Raw genomic sequence first — 13,918 nt, 5'->3', positions numbered from 1 at the left:
ATTTTTGCCCTTTTCCCACAATCCTTGATTCCCAAATGATCATGAATTGTCTTTGGTGGCCTGGTTAAGATTTATCTCCAGTAAGCATTACAAAAACATTTTTTTTCTGATCATCATCGCATTGCTGTTTATACAAGTTTGCTGTGCACATATCGGCTACCACGTTTTCTCCATCTTCACAGATTCATAGAATACCCACTGTGCGGAAAGAGGCCATTTGGCCTATTGAGTCTGCACCGACCCTCCGAAGAGCATTCCCCCCCAGATCCAGACTCCCCACATCATCTCCATAAATCTGCATTTAACATGGCCAATTCACCTAACCTGCACATCTTTGGACTGTGGAAGGAAACTGAAGCATCTGGTGGAAATCCATGCAGACATGAGAACAACGAGCAGACTGCACACAGACAGTCACCCATGGGTGGAATTTGACCCCGGGTCCCTGCTCTGTGTGGCGGCAGTGCTAACCACTGAGCCACTGTGCCATCTTTTGGTGGTTACACTTGGTGATTACACGCCCTGAAGTGATTACACTTCAATAAGTACACCATTGTCAGTAAAGCACTTCGCGATGTCCAAGAATGATGAAAATAATATATAAATGTAATTTTACCCTTTTATATGATCAGATTCACAGGCCTGATGTGCTGAATTTTTCACCCTATTTCTTTTCTGACTTTCTCTCTTACTTAAGCTGATACTTCAGTGTATTCCTGTTGAGGCTGCTGTCTTTTGGCTAATACGTTAAGTTGAAGCCTCATCTGCATTCTCTAGTGGATGCAACGTATGGTATAATTAATGTGGTATGATTTGTTGAAGGATAGGGAAGTGTTTTCAAGTCCTGGTTAACATTTATGCCTTAACCAACATCACTAAAACAGATTATCTAGTTGTTTTATTTCAGTGGCTGCCACATTTGTGCACATTACACCAGTAATTAAATTTCAAATGTACTGAATTGGCTGTAAAGTGCTTTTGACTGCAGAAGGATGTGAAAGTGTTGTCAAATATAAATTCTTCTTTAAATTCCAACCTTTTTGGCAAAACTTTTCTTTATTGTTTCTATTATCTACTTTGTTTCACTGCTAATCCTTTTATTATTATTATGCCTATATGAAATATTTGGAATATTATAGCTGTAATATGCAATTTGTAATTGCAACAGCGTTGTGCATGCTACCAGGATCAGCAGACGGGCTCTATCTTTGTCTAATATCGTTAGTTTATATATGTAATTTCTCTCAATGATCTGCTTGTTTAAGTAAACATTGAGTTTAAACATTTTTGACACCAGTGCTTCTAGTACAGATGGGAGTTTAGGACTGTGAAAGAACATGCCATTTGCATGGGATTTCTTGGCTTTCCCTTGCACATCATCAAGTTTCTTAAGAATAATTTTCAGAACGATATAGGAATCGAAGTAAATGAGTGTGAAGGATGAGAGCAGATATTTAAAAATCCTTTTGAGGACGACAGTATCTTAAACCATACAATTTCTATCTGTTAAAATGTAAAATATACTTTTAATAAACATGCACCAAGCATAAATAGATTGGATACAGCATGTAAAACTAAAACCTATAAATTAATATATTTAATTAGATGATGAATAAAATTTGAATTAATTTTAAGCTCATATGTTGTTCCATATTCTTATTTTAGAACTGAAATAAGTGACTGAACATGCCCAAATGGTCCATCTGTTCGAGTGGATTACTGCACGTTTCAAATGGTCAGTGTACTGATATGGACTGTATGCCTTTAAAATCATTAGAAATGACATCTGTGGAGAGGTTTGAATTGCTGCGATAAATTTAAGTAGTTTTGAAGATCTGCTTGACTACCTTTTGTAGATAAGAAATAAATTTTGCAGTATTTTCCTTTGGTTCATTCGTTAGGTGATGTTGAACCAAATGTGATACTTGGTGCTTGATTGGGAGCAGTATATTGATTTTGGTTAATGTTCATATAAGTGCACAGTTGTTTACATGAATGGACCATCATTATCCTTATCCTTCAATGCAAAAAGACATGTTTGCTCGTTTTACCAGGATTGCTGATTTTCCCACCCAATGGGCATGAGTCAAAATAGGTTTACCACATGCAGCAGTCCATTGCTGTTAGCCGCCTCTTAGCCTCATCCTTGAATGCATCATTGTCCAGGAAACCAACCAAGAGGGTGTAAAACTCAGTTGTTAAGTGTCAATACAATGCTGTCCCATCCTGGCCCACAGTTGCAGCAATGTCTAGTTTTTGCACTTGTATGACCATGTCACGATGATGGTTAGCTCTTTCAAGAATAGGATTCTGTTTCCACTCTGAATGTACTGCCTTGCGTTACATGCTAGCTTGCCCTGTGGGGAGGAAATGGAAAGAGATCATGTGGGGTGCCTCCCATGTGCTATTCTTGTAGATTTGACAAGTTTCTGTTGCATGGAGCCCTTGCCCTTAACATCATTAGCAGCAGCTCCTTCCTTTCCTCCATCCTGTTGAAAAGGACCTGCAAGTTCTGTCCTCAAAGTTATGTCTTCCCATTATTATTTATTACAGGATTTCACAAATTTAAAATTAACTTTTGCAGGTTGATTTAAGATGGGTTTATAAGATACCATTCTGTGATACAATTCAATCCAAGATATGACATCTGATCTCTGCTTTTTATTGGCATATTGGCCTGTAGGCTAAGTCATAGGCTGTACCATCCATGAAGTCTTTAATTCATCATTGATTATTAATGTATCAAAGTCCACATTCCAGAAAGCTGCTGTAGAATGTAATGTAATAAGAATGATATGTTGAACCCTCTGTGCCAGATATGGTGTTCCAGAAAGTTATTTTTAAGATAGGCAAATTTAAAAAAAAAACACTATTCTTCTAATCAACTTGTTCAATGATACTATTTCACACTTTTGGAGCAGGTCGGACTTGAACCCAGGTCTCTTGGTTCTTGGGTAGGGACGTTACCACTGCACCGCAAGAGGGCACCATATTGTTCAACATTTGTGTGAGTTGCAGCTACAGCTGCAGAGAAAGAGCTAATATATAATAGGCAGTAAAACTGATCTGATAACTAGCTGGAGAATTAAATTCTTCAGAAATTATGGATCTCTGTATGAGCTCAACTGTAATCACAACTTTTTACGCAGGACTGCAAGTATATACTAACTAGTTCATAGAAGATTTTATTGATTTATGCCAACCATTTCCAGGTTTCAAAGAATCTAATATATTATTATCCCTACTGTGGTACCTCCTGCAAGTTGAATTTCAGTTATGATTGTGTAGTTATAATATAACCTCTTGTATGGCAGATGTCGGGTAGGACGGAAAAGCAATTCATTTCCTTATACTGTTTCTTGTAGAGCAGATTGTGGTTGCCTGAAAAGCTTTCAAAAGATCTTTGTTCATTCTTGCTTCCAAAGTGATTTCACATTAATAGTGCTGTCAATATGAGCACAGTACTAAGTAACCCCATTGGACATTGAAGTTTAAAACATTTGTGAAGAATAATGACACCAATATAAAAATATGAAAAAGTAGGTACTAAGCTGTCCTGGAGCAATGTTTTTAGAGCAGTAAGACTGTGCTATTTTCTGGGTCTGTAGATTCTTAATGTACAAAGATGGCCTTTAGTAGAGTGATGTGCTCTTCCTGTTGGATGTAGGAGATCAGGGAAAGTTTCCATGTTACTGATGATTACATCTGCAGAAAGTGCATGGATTGGTTGGAGTGGCAGTTAGAGGCAATGAGGAGTTTACAGGAGCAAGAGGGTGTGATGGATGGCAGTTGCAGGGAGGGAGATAAACCAAAGATTCAGCCAGGTAGGTGGGTGACTTCCAGGAAAGGTAGGAGGGATAGGCAGGTAATGCAGGAGTCTCCTGTGGCTGTCTCCATCTCAAACAGGTATGCTATTTTGGAAAATGTAGGGGTGAAGGACTCTCAGGGGAATGTAGCACTGACAGCCAGGTTTCTGGTCCTGAGACTGGCTCTAATGTAAAGGGGGTTAAGCCAAGTTCTAAGTAATTGATTCTGATAGGGGACTGTCTAGTCAGAGACACAGACAGATGATTCTGTGGCCAACAGCGAAACATCAGAATGTTGTGTTGCCTCCCTGGTGCCAGGATCAAAGATAGCTCGGGAGAGGGTACAGAATGGGAGGATTTAAACTAGTGAGCGTGGTGTGGACTCGGGGAGATAGTGAAGAAAAGATTAGTCTGAGACTGGTACAGTTGTGAAAAGGTGTAAGTCAAACAAATAGGGCAGGCAGGAACAAAGTAGAGAATGAAGTAGGACTGATAAATTAAACTACAATTGTTTCAATGCAAGAGGCCTACCAAGTAAAGCAGATGAGCTCAGGGCCTGGTTGGAATGTGAGACTGGGATATCATGGCAATTACAGAGATGTGCTTCCGGAGGGACAGGACTGGCAACTTAATGTTCCAGGGTATAGATGCTATATGAAGGATTGAAAGGGGTCAAGAGAGAAGGTGGGGGAGGGAACTGTCATTTTTGATTGGGGATAACATTACGGCTGTACTTGAGGAGGATATGCCTAAGAATATGTCCGGGGAAGTTATTTGTGTGGAACTGAGAAATAAAAATGGGATGATCACCTTTTTAGGATTATACTGTAGACCTCCAAATAGCGAGCAGGAAATTGAGAAGCAAATTTGTAAGGAGATCTTAGTTATCAGTAAGAATTATAGGATGGTTATGGTAGGGGATTTTAACTTTCCAAACATAGACTGGGACTGCCATGGTGTTAAGGGCTTAGATGGAGAAGAATTTGTTAAGTATGTACAAGAAAATTTTCTGATTCCGTATTTGGATGTATTTGCTAAAGAAGGTGCAGAATTTGACCTACTGTTGTTAAATAAGGCAGGGCAGGTGACTGAGGTGTCAGTGGGGGAGCACTTTGGGGCCAGTGACCATAATTCTATTAGTTTTAAAATAGAGATGGAAAAGGATAGACCGGATCTAAAAGTTAAAGTTCTAACTTGGAGAAAGGCCAACTTTGATAGTATTAATCAAGAGCTTTCAAAAGTTGATTGGGGGCAGATGTTCGTAGGTGAGGGGATGGCTGGAAAATGGGAAGCGTTCAAAAATGAGATAGCAAGAGTCCAGACAGAGTATGTTCATTGGATAAACATATGGATGATAATGGAATAGTTTAGGATAGATGGGCTTCAGATTGGTTTCACAGGTCGGCGCAACATCGAGGGCCGAAGGGCCTGTACTGCGCTGTAATGTTCTATGTTCTATGTTCTATGTTCCTTACAGATCAGCAGGGCCATCTATGTGTTGAACTGGAGGAGATGGGGGAGATGCTAAATGAGTATTTTGCATCAGTGTTTACTGTGGAGAAGGATATAGAAGATATCCAATTGAACCTGCCTCAACCATTCCCCCAGGCACTGTATTCCAGATCTTAACAACTAGTTATTTTGCCAACAACGTTAAATCAATTGCCTCTGGTTCACAATCATTCTGCCAGTGAGAAAGTTTCTCTCCATTTAGTCTGTTTAGACCCCCCAATTTTAAGCACCTTTCTTAGATCCTCTCAACTTTCCTGTCTCTGTGGGCAACAACATCAGCCCATGGGCAAATAAATAGCTACCTCTTGGAAAATGTCAATATTACAAAGGAGAAGGTGCTAGATTTTGTAAAATGCATAAAGGTGGATAAGTCCCTGGCACCTGATCAGGTGTACCCTTGGGAAGCTAGGGAAGTGATTGTTGTGCCCCTTGCTAAGATGTTTGTATCATTGATAGCCACAGGCGATGTGCCGGAAGACTGGAGGTTGGCTAACGTTAACCACTATTTTTGAAAGGTGGTAAGAAAAAGCCAGGGAACTATAGGCCAGTGACCCTGACATTGGTGGTGGGCAAGTTGTTGGAGGGAATCCTGAGGAACAGGATTTACATGTATTTGGAAAGACAAGGACTGATTAGGGATAGTCAACATGGCTTTGTGTGTGAGAAATCATGTATCAATAACTTAATGAGTTTTTTGAACAAGTAAAGAAGAGGATTGAGGAGGGCAGAGCAGTGGATGTGATCTATATGGACTTCAGTAAGCGTTCGACAAGGTTCCTCATGGTAGACTGATTAGCAAGATTAGATCACGCTGAATAGAGGGAGAACTAGCTGTTTGGATACAGAACTGGCTCGAAGGTAGATAGAGGGTGATGGTGGACGGTTGCTTTTCAGACTGGAGGCTTGTGATGTGTTGTGCCACAAGGATTGGTGCTGGGTCCACTCTTTCATCATTTATATAAATGATTTGGATGTGAACATAGGAGGGATGGTTATTAAGTTTACAGATGACACCAAAATTGGAGGTGTAGTGGACAGCAAAGAAGGTTACCTCAGAGTACAATGGGATCTTGATCAGATGGGCCATTGGGCTGATGAGTGGCAGATGGGGTTTAATTTAGATAAATGAGAGGTGCTGCATTTTGGAAAGACAAATCAGGGCAGGACATATACACTTAATTGTAAGGTCCTGGGGAGTGTTGCTGAGCAAAGAGACTGGAGTGCAGGTTCACAGTTCCTTGAAAGTAAAGTCGCAGGTAGATAGGATAGTGAAGAAGGTGTTTGGTATGCTTACTTTTATTGGTCAGTCCATTGAGTATAGGAGTTGGGAGGCCATGCTGCGGCTGTACAGGACATTGGTCAGGCTACTATTGGAATACTGTGTGTAATTCTGGTCTCCCTGCTATAGGAAGGAGATTGTGAAACTTGAAAGGATTCAGAAAAGATTTACAAGGATGCTGCCAGGGTTGGAGGGTTTGAGTTATAGGGAGAGGCTGAATAGGCTGAGGCTATTTTCCCTGTAGCTTCGGAGGCTGAGGGATGACCTTCTAGAAGTTCATAAAATCATGTGGACATGGATAGGGTACATAGACAAAGTCTTTTCGCTGTAGTGAGCGAGTCCAAAACTAGATAGCATAGGTTTATGGTAAGATGGGAAAGATTTAAGAGACCTAAGGGACAACATTTTCACGCAGAGGGTGATGTGTGTATAGTATGAGCTGCGAGAAGTGGTGGAGGCTGGTACAATTACAACATTTAAAAAGTATCTGGATGGGTACATGAATAGGAAGCGTTTAGAGGGTATGGGCCAAATGCTGGCAAATGGGACTAGCTTAATTTAGGATATCCGGCTTGCATGGATGAGTTGGACCAAGGGTCTGTTTCTGTGCTGTAAAACTCTATGACTTTAATTATCTAGAGCCTCAAATGTGGTAAAACATCTCAACAAGCTTTACAACAAGTATTCAAACTGGCAAGCAATTACCATCCGATCTCCTCTCCACCCTGAAACCATATCTTCCTTTTGAGAATTTTGGAAATCTAGAGTATGGTATTTACAAGTGTTTTGGCCTCCCCAGTGGCTCTGTGGGACGTAGTATAGTACTGGACTTTATTGATCAGGAAACTATGTATTGAATTAAATGACTGCAGTTCTAGCAGTGGGAAAAGGAGTCCATAAATCTTTGCTCCCGACTGTTATTAATGATTCCTATTGGAAGTTTGGATGCAGTATGTAGACAAAATCAAGCTTGACTTTGTTATTCTCCCCTTCCCTTCCAAGATCAAATAATATGCCATTCACAGTAATCTTGAACATAAAGAACATGAAACTAACTGAGCTGTCAGAGGGTTTCTAGTAACAATGTAAGAATAAGTCAACAACTTAAATCTGACAAGATAAAAGTGTTGAAACAAGAAATTTACATAGAAAACAAACAAATCACAACAGGACAAGCTTGGGTTTATTAATACCAGAAAAAAGATTTCTTGAGGGTAACTTATTTTTCATGATGTAACTGGGTGGTTAATGATAATGATGTGGTGTATGTGGCTTTCCATAAGATGCTTGAAAAAGTATTGCATATTATTGACTTTGTTGAAGAAGCAGAATGTATTGTAGGCAAACTTGTTGATGTGAGAAAATGTGAAGCCACTGACTTTGATAGGAAGAATAGAAAAGCAAAATATATAAATGGAAATGATGACAGAATTCTGAGGTACAGAAAAATCTGGGTGACCACGAGCATATATCACTAGGAAGTTTTGTGAATGGTGAGAAGAATTGTGATGGACTTGAAGAGAACATAGACAGGTGCAATCAGCAGACAGGTGGCAGATAAAATTTAATGTTGGGGTGTGTGAAATGATACATTTTGGTAGGAAGAATAAGGTTATGCAAACTACGTATAAATTAAAGGATGCAATTCTCAAGTGGATACAGAAACACAGCTGGGGCTATACGTGCAAAAAGGTAGGTTGAAAGTTGTTATAAGGGGGATTAATGGGCTTTATAAAAAGCAGCTTACAGCATAAAAACAAAGTGGTTGAGATGAACCTTTTATAAAATACTGGTTTAATCTCGACTGAAGTAGTGTGTTCAATTCTGGACATTGCACTTTAGGAAGGATGCGAAGATGTTAGAGATTGATCAGAAAAGGTTTACAAGATTGCTTCCACATAGATTGGAGAAGCTGATGTTGTTGCCCATAGAGACAAGAAAGTTGAGAGGATCTAAGAAAGGTGCTTAAAATTGGGGGGTCTAAATAGTCTAGACGGAGAGAAACTTTCTCACTGGCAGAGTGATTGTGAACCAGAGGCAATTGACTTAATCTTGTTGGCAAAATAATTAGTTGTTAGGAACTGGAATACATTGCCTGGGGGAATGGTCGAGGCAGGTTCAATTGTGGCTTTTGAAAGGGATTTCAGTAAACACCTGAAGATCTTTTTTTTAAAAATGCAGGGGACGTTTATGGTGAAAGTACAGGAGAGTGGGACTAGCTTAATTTCTGTTGTATGGAGCCTGATGGGCCAAATTGCTTCCTTTATGCTGTAACAGTTATATAACTCGATTTCTTTGAAACCTGCTCTTTATTACCAAAAATGATGACCCAAGTAGCTAGTTATACTTCAATTGAAAATTTAGATGATGAGGCAGACTATTCAATTGTGGGACATCATAGTTAGCCTTATTTGGTCCTCATTAAATGTTCTTGCTTAGGTATTGTGTAACAGTAGTTAGTAGATGGTAATTAAGAATGGGAATTAGGGGATTTCTTTTCATTCTTCTTACCCCACCCACAACCTTGTTTTTTTATATATAGGTGAAGCTAGTGGCAGTTAATTCTAGCATCATCCAGTGTTATCCAAGATAAATTTATGCAACCTAATACAAATTGGATTTTAAACCAGGGACGTTTACAATAATCAACAATCAACATGCAGTAAGTTAAAAATATACAAAATAAATGAAAACCCACATGTTATCAAAGCCACAGTATTAGTTATCTGCCAGTGATTATCAAGTGACAAGGCATGATGCGATCATAAAAGGCTTGATAGTCTGATTTGAGAGACTGAAGCAAAAATATCCCTAAAACTCAAATAATTAAACTTGTATTTTTTCAGCTACTTTGATATGATTGTGATTTAATATGAATTTTTAACCTTTATCTCAGTTCTGATGCTAGAACCAATTATTAGTGTGCCACTTGTCAACATAATCCTTCTCCTGGGAAATGGCAATCACTTAGAATTAATTTTACTGTATAAATTATGTAGAGTAGATATTCAAGAGAAGTTTATGTATTAGCTGGAAGTACGTCTAATTTATAAAACTAACTGTGGTTATCTCTGACCTCAAACCTTTTCTTTTCACAAGATGAATCAGATAATATGAATATTCCTGCTAATAATTGTTAAATTGAGAATAAAGCTCATCTGTCCCCTTTCTTGCTTACTCTCTTAAAACCAGTGACTCAAGATGGGCATTGTTGCATGGGTGTTAGCTGTCTGGTGCCACCTTTAATTTTTGAGCTTGTCCTGTTATTATCAGTGGGAAACCGAAAATGGAGGTACCTCACTCAAGCCAAATTCTGCCATGTACTCACCTGCATGGGTATAGGATGGGTCAGCTGGTCAATACTGTATATGAGAGGTAATTATAGAAGTTTTTCTTTCTAGCTTAGCAAAATTGAAAGTAAAAGAAAAATGCAGTAGAATTTTTGAGTCCCCTGATTTATTAGTTGCAAAACTTTCAAAAGCATTTTTGTTCATTTTTATTTCACCCTGTTATTGTGATAACTGAAAAGGTGCCTGTTTTTAAATTAGTGGACATGTTTCAAGCATATTCTAAGATGATTAAAAATAGATGCATTAAAGGCTGTTTCAGAGCATTTTAACAGAAATTTCAAAATCTTTTCTGACATTATATTTTGCAATGAGAATCCCCTTATTGAACTATTTACATTTGTAAAATTTGCCAACAAACTAATTGGTGCTGCGAGTTGTTTCAACCACCAGACCTATGTTGACAATATTGTAGATGTAAATCTAAGCAATAGCTGAGCAAAATTTACATGATTGGAAATTGGATGCTATACTCGGTCTAAAAAAATGATGCTTTGGGATATTTTAGCAAAGGTTTCTGTATTGTTGCATTTATTAAAGAGTGAATTGCAGAACTGGCCCTTTTCAGTTATATTTTAAGAGTGTAGCATTTGGAAAGTAACCAGAGTTGTTTTTACATTTTCTGAATTGTTTGAAACGCATTGAATATAACCCATACTGAATTGGGGCTACAAAGGTGTGGCATAATTACCCACTAAACAGATGCAAGCTCTTTTACTGTCAATCTGTACAAGTAAATGGAGAGTTTATTTTTTTGGCCAGAGCCATGTGTGCTAATTACTGACTGACCCATTTCAAAACTTTGTATGAATTAAGGTCTTTATGAGCGTCCTAAGTACTTCAGTATGGTTAAAAAGCAGGAATAGCTTTGAGGACTAGACCACCTCACTGGATCCTGAAGTAAAACCTCAGGTTTTTCTAATTTTTTTCAATTTGATTTATACATTCCTATTAACACAAGCAAGTTGGGCTAAAATGAATATTGGGAGCACAAGTATAATTGCAATTCATATTCTTAAAAATGGAAATAAGCCTTGTAGTGGAAAAATACTCTTGCGTTTAATAAATTCTATAGGATGCATTGGTAAGTATACCATAAGTTGGGTTTGATTTGGGTGTATTTAGATTAATAATGTCTTGAAGCGATGCACTGAAAACAGGAAGGTAAAGACAGCATTGAATATTTCAACTTATTTTCCTAATGTCAATTGGGATGATTTAGTATTATTTGCATTTATTTCTGAATTTGCCCAGTTCAGTTGACAGGTGTTTGATCCAGCTATTTGACCACTAGTATTGCAATAGGTAACAGTCAGTGCCTTCTCAATATATCAAATAAAATGTGCCATTAAATGATTGGAACACATTTGAATCAGCAATAATTGAATACATCCCTAGAGCTTGGATTCACAGAACCTTGATAGCCACACATTTGTCAAGTGTGGCATTGCATGGTGTATGGGTTGCTTTACTGTGTATGATCCAGAAGTTAAATGTATTCCCAAACACCATAGACTACACTTACCAATTGTCAGTGTAACCAACATTTAAATGAAAACCTTTTCTGTTCCATTTTAAAGAGGATTTCTTTTGATAAGTTATTGCCTTTAAAAAATTTGTGAAATTAACTCATAGCTGACTAAATTGAAAGCAAGTTTGTCACCTGAATGCACAAGCGTGTTATAAATGCAGAACTGTTGCCTGTGCATTAATTAGGAGCAGTGTTTTGGGTTAATAGTTGAAAAATATTTAACTATTTAAAGGAAGGCATTTGTGATATTACGAAATGTGCTTATGATGCAGAAAATTATATTTGCTTGTAGTATTCAGAGCATTTGCATATATCAAAAAAGCCAGTTAAGATATGCACAGAAGATAGGCTACTACCTTCGTACTAATGATTGGGCTTTGCCATGAACATGGTGGATTTCCCAACAAGGAAAGCATATTGAAGTGATCAATGAAATTGAAATTGTTCAAGCTATTACTTTTTAAAATAAAATGCCATTATGAAATAATTGACAAGAATTAAGTTACCTGAAGTACATATAAAAACTTGAAATATGGACGGTTAGTTGGAGACATTTGCTTGGTGTCCTGTCCATCATAGAATTATGAATGAACAGCTGACTGACAGGCTAACTGAATTTTACCATGTTCTGGGAAAAGTCCACCAGAGATTTCTTTGGTCTCCCTAACTGTTTTCCCACAGACCTCCAAATGAAGTATTTATACAATTCCCTTTTAAATCTCCTTCCCTCATTCATGCCTTAACATAGTAATTCATTTTGAATTGTTGGGATTTAGTGGGGATGAAGGCTGACCAAAAACAAGGAAAGCCTTTTTGAATTGTCAATATTCAAAAATAAATTGTGCATACAAATCCCTTATTGGCAAAAATAATTAAATTTCGGCAAGTCTTTAAATGGAATTGAAACAGGTTATTTTAATTTTGTATAGATCATTGAGCTATGTTTGAATATGTTTGAATGTAGGAAGGAATATTGATGGACTGAATCTTTTCAAACCTACACAGATACAAATGAGGGCTCAAAGAAGAGTGTGAAGCAGCTTTAAGTTATTTATTAAGTTATGGAGCGAATTCAATTCTCTTTAATGCCTAAGCATCTGAGTGACACCAAAGTAAATTAACAGCTCTGTTCCCACTGTTGTAAATGTTAATCTGATTTACTGTTAAAGAGGAAAGTAATACCAGAAGTTAAGTCACTCTCTATTAGTTTATTCACCGTCATCTATGTTTACTATGAGTAGTTCTCTGCTGTTTGTTTCTGTTAATCAGTTAATTGGACTTTTTTGATTGCTTTTTAAACTATGAATTGTGAGCTACTGTTATAAATTTGTTTGGTCATAGTTCCTTTTGGTTCTGTGCCATTAGTCTGTTATGTAAGAGCGCTGACTAACTTTATCTTAAGAGATTTGATTTGCACCTTTCTTTTATGTGCTTGCTTATTTAATTTGAGGGAAGGAAGTTTAAATGCTGCTCCCACCAATAATTTGAATTTGATGTCCACATCTTTTGAAATGTATTTCCTCGGATGACACAACAAATGCACGAATGAGGCTCGATGCATGCAATCATAGTTCAAAGAATGATATAGCAGAAAAGAAGGCCATTTGTCCAATTATGTGTGCTGGCTCTTTGATTAAACTTTCCAAGTAGTTCCATTTACTAACTGTTTTCCCACAGACCTCCAAATGAAGTATTTATACAATTCCCTTTTAAATCTCCTTCCCTCATTCTGTTGAAACTTTTGTTTCTTTGTCCAATTTCCTTAACTCTTTCTCCTTTAGTTAATGAATCTTTCTGATACTGGAAACAATTTCTGATTATATACTGTATCAAAACCTTTCATGACTTTGACACCGCCATCAAATCTTGGGCTTTCTCCACTCTTAAGATGCGGTATGGTACAGAATTAGTATTTTTCCTTCTATCTCTTATCTACCTAATGACCTCTAATTGCTGACGAGTCTGTGTCATTTCATTATACTTTCTCTTGTATAAATAATTTTAGTTGTGTGGCAAAGTAACATTATGTATGTTAACACCCAGGTGTCTAAAATTCTTGCATCCCCTTACATTGTACTAACTCAAAAATATGAACTAATGAACTGCTTTTTTAATGTCAGTAAATAGTGCATGTCAAACAGTGTTACGATTGGGCTAAACTAACCAGTCAGCACAACATATCTTTCTGTGATAATGCAAAATTTAAACACCTTACTCTTTTCATAAATTAGTAAGTTATTTTGCTTGATTTTAAATGAGGTCACTTTTAATAGATGTGCAGAATTTCTCATCTTGTTTCTGCAAAAATGCTTGAATTCTCTAAATAAAACCTGGCTGACAATTGGGCATAACAAATAAGAGTCATTGATATTTGTTCGACTGAGGTAACTAAGAAGTTAGCTATGAATTACATTAGAAAGAAAAGTGAAAGTACTGCGGACAT

General features: G+C 37.4%; 1 protein-coding gene across 6 annotated transcripts in view; it reads left to right on the top strand.

The window, feature by feature from the left end:
- ptpdc1b (protein tyrosine phosphatase domain containing 1b) overlaps positions 1 to 13,918 on the top strand; it is a 145,536-nt gene that overhangs the window by 20,932 nt on the left and 110,686 nt on the right. For 5 of the 6 annotated variants that reach the window (XR_007263920.1, XR_007263921.1, XM_048606759.1 and 2 more), the window contains exon 2: positions 1,666 to 1,735. The exons of the other annotated variant lie outside the window; for it this stretch is intronic. The gene's annotated coding sequence lies outside the window, so the exon portion shown is untranslated. The remainder of the gene's footprint in view (positions 1 to 1,665; positions 1,736 to 13,918) is intronic. 6 annotated transcript variants of the gene reach the window in all.

Source organism: Rhincodon typus, chromosome 16, assembly GCF_021869965.1.
Source record: "Rhincodon typus isolate 14 chromosome 16, sRhiTyp1.1, whole genome shotgun sequence".
Classification (NCBI taxonomy): Eukaryota; Metazoa; Chordata; class Chondrichthyes; order Orectolobiformes; family Rhincodontidae; genus Rhincodon; species Rhincodon typus.
Note: the sequence above shows the minus strand (reverse complement) of the source record. Positions and strands in the feature narration are given on the sequence as shown.